Source organism: Zonotrichia leucophrys, chromosome 4 (assembly GCF_028769735.1).
Source record: "Zonotrichia leucophrys gambelii isolate GWCS_2022_RI chromosome 4, RI_Zleu_2.0, whole genome shotgun sequence".
Lineage (NCBI taxonomy): Eukaryota > Metazoa > Chordata > Aves > Passeriformes > Passerellidae > Zonotrichia > Zonotrichia leucophrys.
In genome coordinates, this window is record NC_088173.1 from 69,440 (window position 1) to 85,496 (window position 16,057).

The 16,057-nt window shown below is 49.8% G+C and overlaps 1 protein-coding gene and 1 long non-coding RNA gene across 6 annotated transcripts in view; both read left to right on the forward strand.

Annotated features, from left to right (window-relative positions):
* SHROOM3 (shroom family member 3) overlaps positions 1–16,057 on the forward strand; it is a 109,264-nt gene that overhangs the window by 61,662 nt on the left and 31,545 nt on the right. The window contains exon 1 of one of the 5 annotated variants that reach the window (XM_064710147.1): positions 9,664–9,717. The exons of the other annotated variants lie outside the window; for them this stretch is intronic. The gene's annotated coding sequence lies outside the window, so the exon portion shown is untranslated. Of the gene's footprint in view, positions 1–9,663; positions 9,718–16,057 lie in introns of those variants that run through there. 5 annotated transcript variants of the gene reach the window in all.
* LOC135446427 (uncharacterized) lies at positions 765–4,408 on the forward strand. The gene is made up of 3 exons (XR_010439807.1): positions 765–890; positions 2,224–2,486; positions 4,276–4,408. It is a non-coding gene; the product is annotated as an uncharacterized LOC135446427 (long non-coding RNA).

Below are 16,057 nucleotides of genomic sequence, written 5' to 3' on the forward strand. Positions count from 1 at the left end.
CCTGCTTTGGCTTTATTGGTTTGCATAGCTCCTGCTTGCTAAACGGCATGTGCAGGAAAAGGAATTACTCCTCTTACCAACACTTTGGAATAACTGCACTTATCCCAAGTGTATTTTAGATCCAAATATATGAAACTTGGACCAGCCTCAGGCATTTTTTCCCAATTGATCAAATAGTATTCTTCCTTCCAGGAAACAAATTCCGGTTGCCTTGAGTTCTTATCACAGAGTCCCTGTACATGAGGGACAGTTCTGACTGAGGACAGTTTGACTGAACTAGACCAGGATCAGAAACTTCACACTCCTCATACTTTTGAGGCGTTTTTCTTCATTTTCTCTCATAGCATTCAAACCTTTTACCTCTACTTTTGGGTCATATTTTCTGTGCTCTTGGGACCCTACCTTTCTCTCCTGGTTTCCCTGAGCTCTGTCAGTAATTCACCCCTCACTGCAACAGCGATTCTCAAGTGACAGCAGCTCTGGTGAGATGTTGAGCTGCTGCCTGGCACACAGGAATGCAACCAAAACCTCCACTTGTTTCTTAAACCTTTATCAACCCATTAAAGCAGGAGTGAGCACTGACCTAGAAATGTGCAGCTGCGGCTCTGGCCATGGCTGCAGAGCCTCTTGGTGACCTACTTTGTGCCAGCCCGGAGCATCCTGCTGCACAAGGGTGGGTCCTTCCCAGGAAACTCATCAGCAAATGCCTCTCCCTGCGTTTGGTTTCAGGGGAGCTGAAGGGGTTAAACAGCTTAGGAGCCTTGCTGGAGCCCTCCTCTTTTACACCCAGCTGTTAGCCTGACCTTATCTCTGCAGTTACACTGGGATACCTTGGACATGCACTTAGGAAGCCCCTGAGGGAATTGCCCAATGGAACCAGCACAGACCAGGTCAGAGAATTCTCTCCTGTAACTTTATTTTGGTTTAATCACCTTTCTTTGCTTTCCTGTTTTGGTTTGCGCAGAGCAACAGTGACATCCATTGGCTTATTAGGTGAATCCAAAGTCCTTTACAAACACCATGTATTTACTTGAGTGTGCCTGAGAGATTATAAAATGCTGAATTCTCTGAATAATGGTTAGCACTGCAGAACCAACCCAGGTAGGGAAAAGTTAGAGCACATTTGCTTCAGCTTTTTCACTCATGATAATACCTAAAATGTAAATTGCTACAATAGATGTTTGTTCTATTTTAAAACTGCATCCTTTCTTGAAGGCAAGAGGGCTTAGAAAAAGAAGAAAATCAGTAGAAGTTGTGGGGAAGGAACTGACAGCCCGAGGGTTGTAAAAAAACCCCAGTGAATGAAAGACCGAAAGTCTGAAATAGAAGATTCAGTGATGGAAAAAAAAAAAATAAACAAAACAAATCATTCACGTGAGAGGCTGTTCTGGAGGATTCTCATTCCATTCCAAAAAACCTGAAAACAGTTCAATTTCTTTTTAACCATGTGAGTGAATCAGTGGGCATTTCCTGCAGGTATTTCATTGAATAGAACCAGTGTCTGCAGTAAATTTTTGACCTGCTGTGGTTGCGGTCCCACTCCAAGGTCCAGCGCCTTGGGCTGGCAGGGAGTCCCTGTAGAAGGAGGATTGAATTCCAAGGCCATTGGCCCAGTTTTGTTGCTCCACAGCTGTTGGGGCTGTGTGTGCAGCCAGTGCAGCCCCTCCCTGGGACTGGGACACCTGGGACAGGGACAGGCAGCACGGGGATCTTCCCTTCCAGAACCGCCAGAGACAGACGAGAAAGGGAGTTATGCGGATGGACACCATCTCATCTGGAGTCTGGTTCATGGCTCTTAATTAGAAATTAAATTGCAAGTGCTGTGTAGAGCAATCATAAGTGAGGGGAACTACAGGTGCTCAGCAAAAGGTTTTCCATTCCATTCAGCAGCTTTGGGGCAGGCATCATGTCCACAGCACCGAAGAGGGATTTTCCCTTGATTTAGATTTTTATTTCAGTGGGAGAGCTCATGAAACATTCCCAGCTGATGCTCAGTGTACTGGGGAATTTCAGACTGCCCTTTGTGGATATGTGCACAACAGAGAGGAGGGGAAGTTCATGAGGAAGTTTTGCCTTGTATCCCTCCAGACTCCAACATGCTGGAGATACTTTCATCCCATTTATGTGATTCTAGCCCTTAGAGTCTCTCTGCTTTATCTTCATATGCCATTGCTTGCCTTTGGCTGGCTCACAGCTTGAAAATATTTCTTCTTGATATTTCAGACACTGACGCTGCAGTCCAGCCAGAAGTGTCCCTTTGGAGGCCCTCTCTTCTCCTGCCTGCCTCTGGGGACTCCTCTGTGGAGATTCCTTGATGCATTCCTTGCTTTCCCTCCTCCTGTGAAGTGCTTCCATGGCTGCATGTCTGCAGTTAATGCCAGGGCACTGTTGCTGTGCTTTCATGGACTGAGAGAAGAGCTCACCATTTCTTTTTTTAATCTCTTAGTCATTCTCTGGCTGATCTCTCTCTCACAGCTGCTTTGCAGGTAAGCTCCACGCAGCACAGGGCTTTGCAGGCCCCGATCTTCCCGAGCCGTTGCCAAACGCTGGAATTCCCCTGGGTGTTGACTTTTTGGTGCCTGTTGAGCTCCTTTTCTCATGGCTGCAGTATGTGGTTTCACAGGGAGTGGCTGGCTGCCGGCTCAGGTTCCTTTGGCTATCCTGTGTATACATTTTCCATGATCAGAGAGGGAGGCCGGCGGATAAAATCCCGCTGTTTGCGGATAACAACGGATAGCATTGCTGTGCTAACAGACATTTGCAGGGCAGATATGAAAACAGCCCCATTCATACCCTCCTGTCCTGCTGCTGGCTCTTACAGCTGCTTTGAAATTCGAGGTGAGCTGTTGCTCCATCGCATAAGGCTTTGCCATGGCTTCCCACAGGTGTGCACTGGACTTCCTGAGCCCTGGTCAGCCTGCTGGCAGCAGGAGGGTAAGCACAGCCCTCCTGCAAAGCTCCCAGCATCCTGGGGGCAGTTACAGACTGCTCGTGGCTGCCTTGTCTGCAGATTTCCATAGATGGAGGGGAAAACGCTCGATTTGCACTCCAGAGCAGGCTTAGCCCTGTTCTCACCCATACAGTAGGGATAATTCAGCAAAACACCACAAACATCCCAGTTCCTTTTGGTAAGGAATAAGCCAGAAAGATGGGCTTCTCTCCAGAAAAGCTGCTGACATTTCAGTGACACCCAGAACGCCCCCAAGCGCAGTTGCCTGTCTGGAGGCTGCACCGGCCCGTTTGTGCCTGCGAGGCCGGCGCTCAGTCAGCCTTTATGGTGAAGACAAACAGGGTTATCTCTCCAGTGTGCTTGGAGCTGCCATGAAAGGGAGCCTTTCTTCCCCATTTCTGAGAGGAGCCATGCCTGATGCTCTCCTGTCACCCCAGGACCTTGTTGTGCCTGTTTGTCCCCAGCTCATGACATCCGGTGCGGATTGCTGGTGTCACAGTAGCTTCCTGCACTGCCCACTCTGGTACTTGATTTTCCTTGTGCCGCTACACCAGATTGCCAAAATGCAGCAGATTTGAGACAAGCTTTAATTTGGCAAGTTCAGCCTGACCTGGGATCTTGCTGGGAGCTCCTCAGAGACTTGCCCAGGTGTCTGAGGTGGCACGATGTGGCCCATTTCTCTGCCCTGCCTGGGTTATGGCGGGGCCAAGTCCCTGCCTGGGGCTTCTGTGGCTGGCTCTGCTGTGGCAAAGAACAGCTCCCACTGTTTCCTTGCTCTCACACACTGGAACTGTTTGCACATTTAGAGCAAGTAATGCTTTATTACTGTTTACATGAAAGGGGGAAGGCAAAATAAATTTTAAAAAAGGAGAGAGAGAACATCTTGTGAACCTGCTGTTCTCAGATCTCTCCGATAAGGACGGTTCCAAGTGCGTGAGAAGTTCCCTACTCCAAGATTTATTTACTTCTGAAAGAAAAGCCACCTTCATCTCATTATTTTATTTTCAATACAGGTTTTAATTTGGTGAGAAAATATCTTCCCCTTAAAGAACCTATTCTGCCTCATTAACTCCTATAAAAAGCACCCCCCCAAGCTTGAAATGTTTAAAGAAGCATAAATTAAGGCTAAGTTTGTTGTTTGCTGCTTTAATCAACAAACAACTTTAAAAAGGACTCACAAAAGGTTCTGTACACTAAATTTATTAGTGAGCAGGAAAACAGGCCCTCAGCTGCAGCCTCCTCCCCTTCCCAGCCCCCTGGATTTGAAGGGGGGTGGGTTTTTGGAGTGACTGGTTTTGTTTACAGTGTCTTATTCTCTTGGGCAGGTTGTTGTGGTCCCATGGATCTCTGTCAAGCTTTTGTGATGCAGCTGAACTGAAGTGACTTGGGACAGTCTGTTAATTAGGTCTTCAAAGCCTTCTCCCTTTTTTCTTCACTGTACAAATGTCCTTTTTTTCCTTCTTCTTTTCCCTCAGTCTTTTTGTCAATAGCTCAGAAGGAAAAGAGGGTTTTTTTTTTCAGAGAGGGTTCTCTCTGCCTTCCTTTCACCTCACGTTGGAGGAAAAGTGGATTCACATCTATTTTTTGCACTTCTCTCCTTGGAATGTTTAAGAAGCTTTCTGCTATTTCCTCTTTATGCTGTCATCATGATGTTTCTCTCTTAGGGATATCTCCATACACAGAGGGGTGCTCACAGTGACCTCAGTGCCAAGAACTGAGAGAAAACTTTGGGGCACAGTCTAGAAATTTTCAGTGCAGAGGAAAGGATAGTTGAATAAAAACATCAGGAATTAACTTCCCGGAGTTGGCACATATGGGATTTCACCCAAATACACCCAATGAAAAATCAGTTTAAGATTGAACTCAGTCTAGATGCAAGAAATATGGGATTTCTTGCATCTAGACTGAGTTCAATCTTAAACTGATTTTTCATTGGGTGTATTTGGGTGAAGTCTTCATGAGGAAATTTATGGGTTTTATTCGTTGCTGCAGGATTTGGACTTCCTCATTTCTTAATTTTTTTCACAGCTATCTTAAGTTCAGTCTGAGATATGCAGTGTAAGAGAGATCCAATAAAAATCCTTTTTGTTCACTGGAAAAAATGGCCTTGACCCATTAGAGAGAGATTTGATATTTATCTGAACACCACCTCACCTTCCAGGAGTTAATTTGACTTGGAGATAAGCCAAGACAGGGAGTTTCTCTAAACTTCTCCCAGCTTTACAGGCTTGGATTCAAAGAGACCTGGCTCTGAGCAACTCATGGCTCAAGTTTTCCAAACCAAAAGGCGACTGGGCACGTTTTGGAAAACCGGAGCCTCCCTGGGAGTTCTGTTCCCCCCTGATTGATGGCCCTGGCTGCAGCCCCTCTGTGTTCTCACTCTTCACGGTCTGTGGGTAGGTCAGCACTGCAAACACTCCTCAGAGGAACTCATCCTTCTCCGATGCAGCCCATGGTTTATGTCAAAACCCAATTTCCTGTGTGCATCCCACACCTTCCCTTCCTCCCGCAGCAGACGTGCCAGGGCTCTCATGTTTCACACCAGCTGCCTGGGCAAATGCAGGGAGGGCCCTGCTGTGCTGCAGCCTGGCATCTGCAGTGCCCAGCAAGCCAGGGCCACGAGGAACAGCCGCAGCACAGGCTCCCTTGGGGCTGTTTCACATCATCTTGTCATCCTGCTCCATCTCTGTGACCCAGCCGTATCCCAGCCCTGTGTCCAGAAGCTCGTGTTGCCAGAAGCAAGAAAACAGCAAAGTGTGGGATGAGGGGGAGCACAGGGATCCAGGGGCACTCTTCCAGAGCCAGCACTGTGGGCATGCAGTGCTCCTTCCCCTCAAGGGGAAACCTTCCTTGGTTATCCCGTGCCCCCAGGAGCACACTGTTCATGGCAGTACCAGGAATCCAGCTGAAGAGCAGGAGCACTGGAGGAGTTTTTGTGCTGACTAGAAAAAAAGCAAAAGAGAAAGGACTCTTGGATGAATATCTGAGTCCTCTGGTTCCCCACAGCAGAGCTATTCCTGTCATCTCTGGGAAGGGATGGCATGTGGATGTGCATGGTCCTAGGGCATCTTCCCCTACTCCCAAAGGCAAACAAAGGCAGTGCCATCAGGTGGTGTGTACACAGAGTTTGTGGGCTCTCTGTCCCTGTTGCAGCCCAGCTGGCAGCCCATGGAGCTGATGGCAGCAATGTGTACACTGCCTGTTGGCCGTGATGTGGGAGCTGAGGTGAAACTACCTGCATGCTTTTGATCCAGGTGGGAAAGGGCAGGGAGATGGGCAAGGGCTTTACTGGACCTTCCTGACACCAACTCTGCCATAACTCGCTCTGCTTCCAATGCAACTTGCTGCAGCTGGGGGAGACAGGTGAGGAATCCATCTGGGCACTGCAGGGTCCAGCTCTGATTTCTTCAGGTGCTCTTTAAGTCCAAGGAGAGCCATTTTCTAAGCAGTGAGAACACCAGCAGGACAGAGGAAAACTTGCAAAGACCCATGATTGTTGAGGGAGATTATATGACCTCTGCTCTTGTGCTTAGATAGGATTAAACTGCCATCGGAAGCAAACACCATGTAAGGAAACAAAATCCTGAAGAAAAAAAAAAAGGAATTAAAACCAGCCCTTTGGTTCTTACCCCTTGCAGGATATGATATTTGATACTGGTGTCACAAGAGTCACCCGGTGGAGAAATCCTGCTTAGTTACAGACATTCTTTCATTTTTTTGTATGGAAGGGCTTTTCTTTCCAGAATAAGCACTGAAGGTCATGTAGGCTGGTCCTGGTGGAAAAAGTTCTGGAGGTAGCTCAGTGGGAGCGGAGCTATGCTGTGCCATCCAGGACGTGCCACCTGGGGCTGCTCCACCTGAGCAGGGAACGAACACAGGATCAGGAGGGAATTGCACAAAGGCCAAGGCGTGACCGGGATGGTTTGGCTGTGTGGGGCCGGTGACATTGCAGGCAGGACACTGGCAGGAGGTGAGCTGTGAGCACTGAGCGCCTCTGCTGCCTGCAGCAGCTCAGCTGCGCCGTGTGGGTGTTTGGACCCAGCCCCATCAGTCTGCAAGGCAGGCCGTGCTCACTGCTCCAGGGCGGCAGGGACCGTGCGGAAGGTTTCGTTTTGTCAGCACTATGTGCTTGTTGTGATCCCTCCCAGTGAATTCCCACTGGGATTAGCTGCCTGTCATCTGCCTCAGGGCGAGTCCGTGTGCTATCCTAAGTGCTGTTTTGCTTCAGTTAATAGTCCAAGGTTATGGGGAGCCTCAGGTTTATGCTATGGTGGTAATGTTTTTGTTGTTGTTTTTATGACAGAAGGACAAGCGTTCATGGGTTTTTATGATCTCATCCCGAAGCCGGACTTTGTTTCCTTGCCTGGTAACGTCTGTGACCCTGTTTGCCGCTCGGTATCTTGCCAAATGGTTGGCCAAGATGCAAAGTACACTTCAAGTGTTTAAAATATCAATAAAACCATCTGGAGTCATTTACGGAGCAAATTATCATGGGCCCTTCTGGCTCCTAATGGAATGATCCTGAGCAGGTGGCATACGCTGCACATGCTGCTGTGGGAATGTACAGCGTTCCGTGTGGCTTTCCAGTCAGGGAGGGGAGAAATCACGCCTTTGGGAGAGGTGATAGCAAAGGCCATGCCTCCAGGGGGTGACATCTGCACAGAGGGACTCTGCTGGCAGCAGGGTCACCCTGGCTGGTGGCTGCAGACACCAGCTCTTGAGCGGGGTGATGGGTGTGCTCAGCTTGGATCAGAAAGGGCCTCTTGCTGTCAAAGGGGACAGGAAGGCAGGCACCACCTGAGTCATCCTTATTCCCAGGCTGCTTAATCCTGCTTCCCAAACCTGCCCTTTTGTGTCACAAGGCAGTGATCTGGAGCTGTTGAAATTATTAACCCATCCTGATGACACATCCCCTGCTAGCGCACGGGAGGGGTCTGTTGTTGTCCCCAGTGGAAATCCAGGTGTGGGAGCTCAAAGCCATGGCAAGACAGGTGTGTGACACCACCCCAGGTTTTATACAGACAAAATATCCTCCCCAGGAAGCACAAGTGAAAAAAAAGAGGAAATGACCCTTAATCTGCTGAGAGAGGTGCCACCTCATGATGGGTTTCATCAGAAGTGATGCTCACTGCCTTTGTAACCTCACCTCTGGTGCTTTTCTGCATTTGCCGCTCTAGTTTATCGCTATGATTTCTGCAGCTGATGAAGTATGAAACATTTTGGGCTGCTGATTATGAGTGTGCGGGTAGGCAGAGAGACATCCACGTGAAAAGTAGCTCAACTGGCTGAGCATAATTTCACCGGACACAGATGTACCTGTTCAATATTTTACTTCAAATAAGACCAAGAGAAACCATTTTAAGCTAGGTCAGAATTAAGTTACATATAAACAGAAGTAAAATCATCTATGTAACATGTTGTGGTAGCTTAACAGCAGGTGAACAAATGGCTTCAGGGAGGCCTCTTGTGAGGAGCGTGTTGGGAGAGGGATTCTTTCCTGCTCACAATAAGTTCACATCCTTTTCCCTCAGACTATAAAATACCAGTCTCAGTAAAACAGAGATATTTTTGGGTGATGTTTAGATATTTCTGGATAAAAGATCCATTATGATATATTGTGAAGAGCAATTTTTCCAGCATCTCCTTCAGCCACCTCTCTGGGTATTTCGCCACCTCTAAAGGTGTTTTCTTTCCCTCACATTCCCCCATTTGCCATCCTCGTTGTGCACCTCTCTCTGGTGCTGCCAGCAGCTTGCAGAGGAGTTTGAGTTCAGGGGTTGTTACAGGGCCAGGTGCTGTATTTGCATCCATGTGCAAATCCAGAAAACGGGGGTGAACATGGAGCCACTCCTTGAGAGGAAACAGCTCCCAGATAAAAACCCAGGAGGGTACAGAGCAGAAAGGGAGAGGCAGGTGTTGGCATCACAAGGGCAGGAAGGAGGATGGCAAGTGGCAGGGTGGGAAAGCAGAAACTGATTTCATTTCACCTGTCACCACTGGGAAAGGGAAAATGAAATCCTGCAGTCCTCAGCCAGGAAGACTTCCAGAGCACCTGGCCACTTCAATTCCTAGGCACAAACCAGCTTGGCTCTGTAATAGCACCGTGCTTGTTTCGTGCCAGCCGAAAGCAGGGTATTAGGAGTACAAATTCTTACTTGAAACTTGAACTCCTTCCGTGTGTTACACAAATCATTGTGCAGCATGAAGGGTTTTCTTGAGTTTTTCACAATATAAGAAATGGAAAGGGTTTATTTATCTTGTCTCTGCCTGTCATCTTCCTTTGTGAGACACAACAGTTCCGCTGTATGTAGTTTTAAAATTAATTTAATACAACTCATTTGCTGGTTAAGTGTCCTGTATGAAACGAACCTAGCAGGTGACAGCAGACGCTGTTAAAGCCACCCCATCAGCAGCGTGGCTTTGCTGTGGTCCGTGACACTCGCTCCTCAGACAGGACATCAGCGGGCCGGCGGAAAGCGCCCGCAACAGCCTCTGATTAATGGCGAGGAGCGACTGGACTGTTTCAGGGAGCCGGGAAGAGCGGCAGGGCTTGGAGGGAGCGCAGCCCTCTGCGCTCCGCAGCCGGGCGGGAGCTCGGGCGGAGCCGGCGCTGGCGGCGCGGGGTGCGGATGCGGCGGGACGGGGCAGCTCGGGGGGCTCCCTCGGTGCGGGGCGGTGCCGGGGGCGGGCTGCAGCCGCGGCACCTGCCGGGGGCGCCCTCGCCCGGCGCGAGTGCGAGCGCGGAGCCGTGCGCGCCCCGGGGCACGGTGAGTGCGGAGCGCTGCGGGGAGCGCGGGGAGCGGGGGGATGGACGAGCCCGGCGTGAGGGGGCTGCGGGGCGGGCGCGCTCCTTCTCCGAACGCCGGGCAGGGCGGGCTAACAAAAGGCACCGGCGGAGTCTCCCGGGGAAGGGCGCCCGCCCCCTCCCGTTCCAAGTGCTGTTTTCTCGTTCGGTGTTCTCGGCGCCTCCGGATGCTGGGAAGGAGCGGTCGGGGAGGGAAGTGGGGAGGGAATGGTGTAGGGTGAGAGCCGCCGTGCCGCGCTCCCCGTCCGCACGTGAAACTCATGGCTCGCAGCGGTTTCCAGGTGCGAGTTGAACGCCCTCGTTGTGCTGAGAGTGCGCGGACGCGTCCGGGACTGCATCACCCGCTGTCGGCTGCAGTGGGCAAGAGCTGCGGGGCTGGAGGGTCCCTTTGCTGCTCTTTCTCTGGAGCCGGGTGCCGGGCATCGGAGCAGCGGGAGGCTCCGTGTGGCTCTCAGTGTGTTACACGTTTTAGTAAGCAGTGCAGTGTTCCTGCACGGAGTTTTGCTGGCAGGCGCCTTGCAACGAGATACTGGGACAGAAGCTGAGAAGTTTTATCACCTGGTTGGAGTGACCCACAGACTCCTTAAAATGGCTAGCAAGGGAATTGTATTCAAATTGAACACTGTTAGCCAGTGTTTTTCTTTGTAAATTTGGGAGGAATGTGTCCCACAGACCTCGTTTGCCTTCACTCCAACTTTCTCCCCTACTTCTTCTGCCCACAAGGTCCAAAGGTCTGCTGTTCTCATTCCCTGCAGTAATGCCTTTTAAACTCTGATCTCTGTATGTTCTTCTGCCTAAACAACCCAACCTTAAATTTAGTTGGGTGCCACCAGCAGCACCCATTAAAACACATTCATTTCTCATCCCAGCCTGAGCCCCCTGTAGCTCATTCAGGAGAGGGGTGAGGCTCAGCAGCTCTCTGTGTTTGCTCAGCCTGACTCTGCTCCTACAAGGTGCTTGTCCAGATTTTCCTCGACACCAGAAGAAACAACAGTAGGGAAAAATCAATGCCCTAAAACTCCTTTGAGTGAGAGAGGTGAAGTCCAGGCCAGCCTAGAGCTGGGAGAGGGAGGGCTGCTCTGCACGTCTATAATGGGGGGATTTAGAGGATTGAGAGCTTGTTGGCCCACATTAAATGGTGCTTGGCACCTCTGGCTCTTTAATCGAAGAGGGAAGTTCAGTTCGACTGAAATCAGGATTACTGTAAATTTTAAGGAAAGTTCATTTAATAATCACAGAGGCTTATCTTCCAGAGGTCAGCAGGCCAGAGGTTTAACTGTAAAACATTGCTCAAAATGCAATAAAGACATACCAGGCCAGCTGTGGCCTATTTGGCATTGCTCTGCAGAGAGGGCTGTGGCACGTGGCAGCCCTGCCTCTGGGAGATGGTTCTGCAGCAGCCAGGGGCCTCCGCAAATGCCCCTGTGTTCAGTGGGCCTGAACAGATTTTTTTATGAGAATAAAAGCAGGATGATGTAGAGCCTTTCTCCCTGTACAGAGTATTCCAGGTCTTGGCAGCAGTGGGAGAAAAGCTGGGCTCTAGCAGGAGGATGCAACTGGCATCAGTGAGCAGATGGACTTGGGAAGGCTGCTAAGGGAAGAGCAGTGATGGGAAAAACATCCTTCCTGCCTTTGTTTAGTTAGGGTGGACCCTGCTTTAATGGTCAGCCCTCTGGGTGAGCAGCCATCGTTCACTTGGTGTTTGCAGAGCAGCTGGCTTGGTGGAGCCTGGTCCATCCCATCCCATCCCATCCCATCCCTGGGCTTCTTCACCCAGCAGCAGTGTAAGTAAATAAATCGGGAGGATATGACATCAAACAGGGTGTTTTATAATGCCCTGTGTGATTCCCACTTGGCTAACATTTGTTCAGGCCCAGAGTGCCTGTGGCTGGCGCTGGCAAGCTGCTGGGCTTTAGTGGGTGTGGGAGTAGAGAATGGCTCGTGGTCAGCAGGATCAGGCTGGAGCCACACTCAGTATCTCGAGGTGCACACCACCCAGGTGCTCCAGGCAGTGGAAAAGAAACCATGGTGTGCTCGAAACCATGGTTTAGGAGGTTGTTCCCCAGTTTAAGTGGAATGGAAAGCTTGGCTGCCCTTGGTGAGCTGCATTGCTGCATGCTTGTCTCTGTTCAGACCAGAGCCACTTTCCCTAATCCTTTACATTTCAGTTGCACCAGGGCTCAAATTAGTGGCAATGTCCTCGGGTTTAAAGAAGCATGAGGAATGTCAGTCAGCAGTTGTTCGGAGGGAAGGGGATGGGGTGGGTTTTTCATGTAGCAGTAACTGTTGTATTGGCTCAGTTCTAGAGGTTGGGATCAGAAGGGTAAATTTATGCCTTTGAAAGGGGAATTTGATGGAAATGAAACCAGCCCACTTCACCCTGATTAGATTACATCGAGTTGTGCCTTCAAAATGCCTTCAGCCTGGCAACAAGGGCAGAGATTTGAGAAATATCCAAAAGTTAAAAGAACATGGTTCCTCTGGATTACCAGCCTGTCTGTTATTTAGAAAAAAAAAATCTCATCTTTACTATTCTTTCAGCAACTCAGAATGGTGTTGAAGAAAAGTATTCGGGGGGACAATAAAAATAGGCAGGCCAAGTGCTCTCCAGCAGTGACCTGATCCTGTCTCATGTGCTGCAGAGGGCACAGATTCCTTTGCACTTACAGGCAGGCTCCAGGCTGGAGACAGACTCCATTTCAGCCTAATTTAAGCAAAGTACGTGCTGATAGCTGGTGGCCAGTACAGTCACAGTGGGGACAGGGCCCCCCGTGCATGATGCATCCTCATCATGCTATGGCAGCTTGAATTTCCCTGTGTAGATGGGAGCAAATGTGTGCTATAGTAAGGCATGGCTCTAAAAACTCAGCTACAGCCCTGATGGAAATACTGAGCCTGGAGTGGGTTTGTCCAATTCTGTGTTTTCCCATCCAGGCTAGGCAGAAGTCAATGGCATATAGATTCTGTCCCCAGGGGCAGGAATGATCTGCAGGGAGAAGGAGAAGCTGGGATATTTGAAGTGACTCTGGCAGCCAAGGAGTTTGCCTTGTGAAATCATGGTTTGATTTGTTTGTCTTCCTGTGCAGACAGTGTTTGCCTGGGAGCTCACTCACTCTGCACTGGCTGGAGTGCTTAATGCCCTGCAGCGCAGACCTTGGGATGGATCTGCTCTGTGCTGGGCAGAGAGTGGTTAAGCCAGGCCAGAGAGAGGTGTGTGCTGAGAGGTGGATGGAAAGGGAAAGGTTTTATGGGGCCCAGTGGCTCTGTTGTGAAGGTTGCCAAACCTCCAGGCTGGGAACTGGGGGCTATCACTGTTGAAGCAAAAAGGGAGCTTAGTTTCTAAGTGGTTGCTGAGTTTACTACATTGTTTCTGTCAAAGGTTTGCAGGGGTGATGCTGATTAATGTTGCATCCTTTCCCCAGGTCTGTCTGTTCCCTTCTTCCCTCTCACCAGGCTCAGCCTGACACTGTTTATTAGGCCACTCGTCCCTGCTTTGTGAGGAATAAATATTGACACTGATGGCTGCTTAATAGGATTTGGGTTTGCTGCTTTCTCTCCAAATGAGGTTGGCACTTGTGGCTTGATTTGTTTTTGGGGCTGGCTCCTCCATTTTGGGAGGAGTGTTGGTGATGGCAGTGTCACCCCGTGTGCTGCATGCAGGAGAGGCTGGGAGTGGGGCTGTGTGTTGCTCCCCTTTCCCTGCTGGTATGCAGAGATCTCCAGGCTGGGACTCCAAATCACTGCATGTCCCTAGCAGAGGTGTGGCTTCCTTTGAGAGGGTGCTGCTGTTGCCACTGGGGAAGAAGAGTTTTTGATGTCTTGTTAACCTGCTTGTGCTGTGAGGGTCAGGTCAGAGTGCCAGCTGGCAGTGATGTGGGTGCTCCTGTCCTCACTGCTTCCTTTGGGGGCATCCACTCCAAGGAAATGCAGCCCATGCTGTTTCAGAGGGCTTTGGGTGGATTTTTGAGATGTGTCTGAAGTGAGGAAAGGCCCATTAAAAGCTGATAGGCATTTAGGCTAAGTGAGGTTTTCTTGGGTTTCCCAAGAGCTGTGGAAGGTTTTGCATCTACAGAGCAGCACCTTCATGTTCCTGGAAACCCAGGAGGATCTGTGACTTCTCCCTGGAAGTCAAAGCCATATGCTAAGCTCTAGTGGAATTTCTCTTGACTCTTGCTGGGAGTGGTTCACCTCAGTGGTACTGGAGGGCAGCATCACTGGGGAAGCCATCTCATCCAGGTGAGATTCCCCAGGTGCTCATCCAGCCCTGCAGTACTTGCAGAGAACATCCCAAGACCCAGCCTCAGATCTTGCTTCAAGCCCAAGGAATGATTTGGCATCACCAGACTCAGGATCACCAGACCAAAACAGAGTAGACAAAGGTGATGGGGAAGAGTTTTCCTGCTGGCGGGGCACATGGAAGGGGTCCCACACCCAGGGCTGTGTACAGGAAAGATGCTTGTGGTACCTCCTCAGCAGAAGGATGGCAGATGACTCCTAATGCTGCTAAAATAGCTCCCTGCTGGGGGGAGTGGAGTCACGAAGGCCAGCTGCCCCTTTTGCGGGGTTTATGTGAGAACAATGGGGATGCACAGAGGCATGGGACCAAGAGAGAGGAGCCAAGGATTCCTCCCTCATCTCATGTTCCTTGTGATGGTTGCAGTCCTCATCCTTTTCCAAGCTCATCTCTGCCAGACTGGCAGATGCTAAAGGTATTTGGAGTGACAAACAGATATTTATTAGCTTAGCAGCCAGCATTTCTGTCACTTGCCTTGGTCTCTCTCACTGAGCTGGCGAAGTTCTCATCTCTTTACTCAATCCATCATCACTTCTTACTTGGGCAAATCTCCTGCTGAAATCCCCAGGAAGTAAATGGAATGCTGTGTTGAGTAAGGTGCCCAGGAATTTGTCCAGGAAGAGGTTGTGGGATGGAGAAGCAGCTCAAAAGGAGTAGCTCATATTCTGGGGATTAGGTATTGCTACACTTTCAAAGGTGATTTACATCTGCACGCTCCACCCGTCCAGTAAGTGCAATTAAAATCTGGAATACCAGGAAGCGCTGCAGATAAGCAGGTTAGAGAGGGCTGAGAGACAGCTCAGCTGCTGCAGACCTGAGTCCTTGGTGCTGAATGCCCACTGTGCCTGTGACAAATGGGAGTACGAGGCTTCCTTCTGCCCCCTCTGAAGGGATGCTCAGATTGTCACTCCCGTTAGTACAAATCACTGAGAGAAAACTCTAGCAACATGGAACCTTTGCAATATAATGACAAAAGAACTCTTGCAAGATAATGACAACAGTAGGAGAGCTGCAGTTACATTTTTAGTTTCACTGACACTTGTCCTTTAGAGCCAGCTTGTGCTTGGTGTGTGTAATGTAAGAGAAGTTAAATGTTATCATTTATCAGAAGGGCTTTAGATCCACATGATTCAGTGTGGGGATACCCCAGAAGCTGCCAGGCTGCTGCTTTAGCTGTGTGTGGTGGCCATGGCCCTTACAGGGACAGGTGTGTTAAAGACCCTCCAGCTTACCTGAGCACTGCTGTGCATCATCTTCCTCTCAGGCACCTCTGCCCAACAGATCTGATGCACAGAGAGAGCTGATCCCACTGTTTTATGGCCAGCTCTGAAGGATTGTACCTCACAGCCTCCTGGTCCTGAACAGCCTGTGAGGAGAGGGGATGCTCTGATTCCCCAAGCTAATCCTGCAGTGTCCCCAAAGGCATCTCTGGAAGACCTCAGGAGATGCTCAGTAATGGTCAAGAGAAAGTTTATAGGATAGTCCTGTTAGTTGTGGGGTAGAAAAGAATGAAACTGTCATTTCTCTGTGGTTTTACTCCTGTCTTGACACAATAAGTAGGCAGATGTGTTTTTGAGAGGGTTAAAGCTCTCTGAGCACAAGGTGCAGGTAGAGGTGGGGTGCAGGATGGATCACGCAGCACTTTTTTGACAGACCAGGAGAGTTCTCACCTCTCAATTGTCTCCTCCTGAGAAGGTGAGATCTCCCCTGAGCAGGCAAAGTGCTACTCAAGTCAGTACTGCTTTAGAGTCATTTGCTTCCATTGAACTTGATCCCAGATTAGAACTTCAGGGAATGAAGCCACAGTCCGAGGAAGATGTGGGCAGGGCTGCACAGAGCGCACTTTGGGAACAGGCTGCCTGGGTGCTAACAGCAAGCTGTGACAGAGTCTAACCATACACCACTAACACAAAAAGCCAGGAATTCACTAGGGATAAAAGCTGAATCCTGAGCCACCAGGTTGTTTCTCCCAGCCAGGACCCAGGTGGTTTTGGCAGGGCTGTGCAGG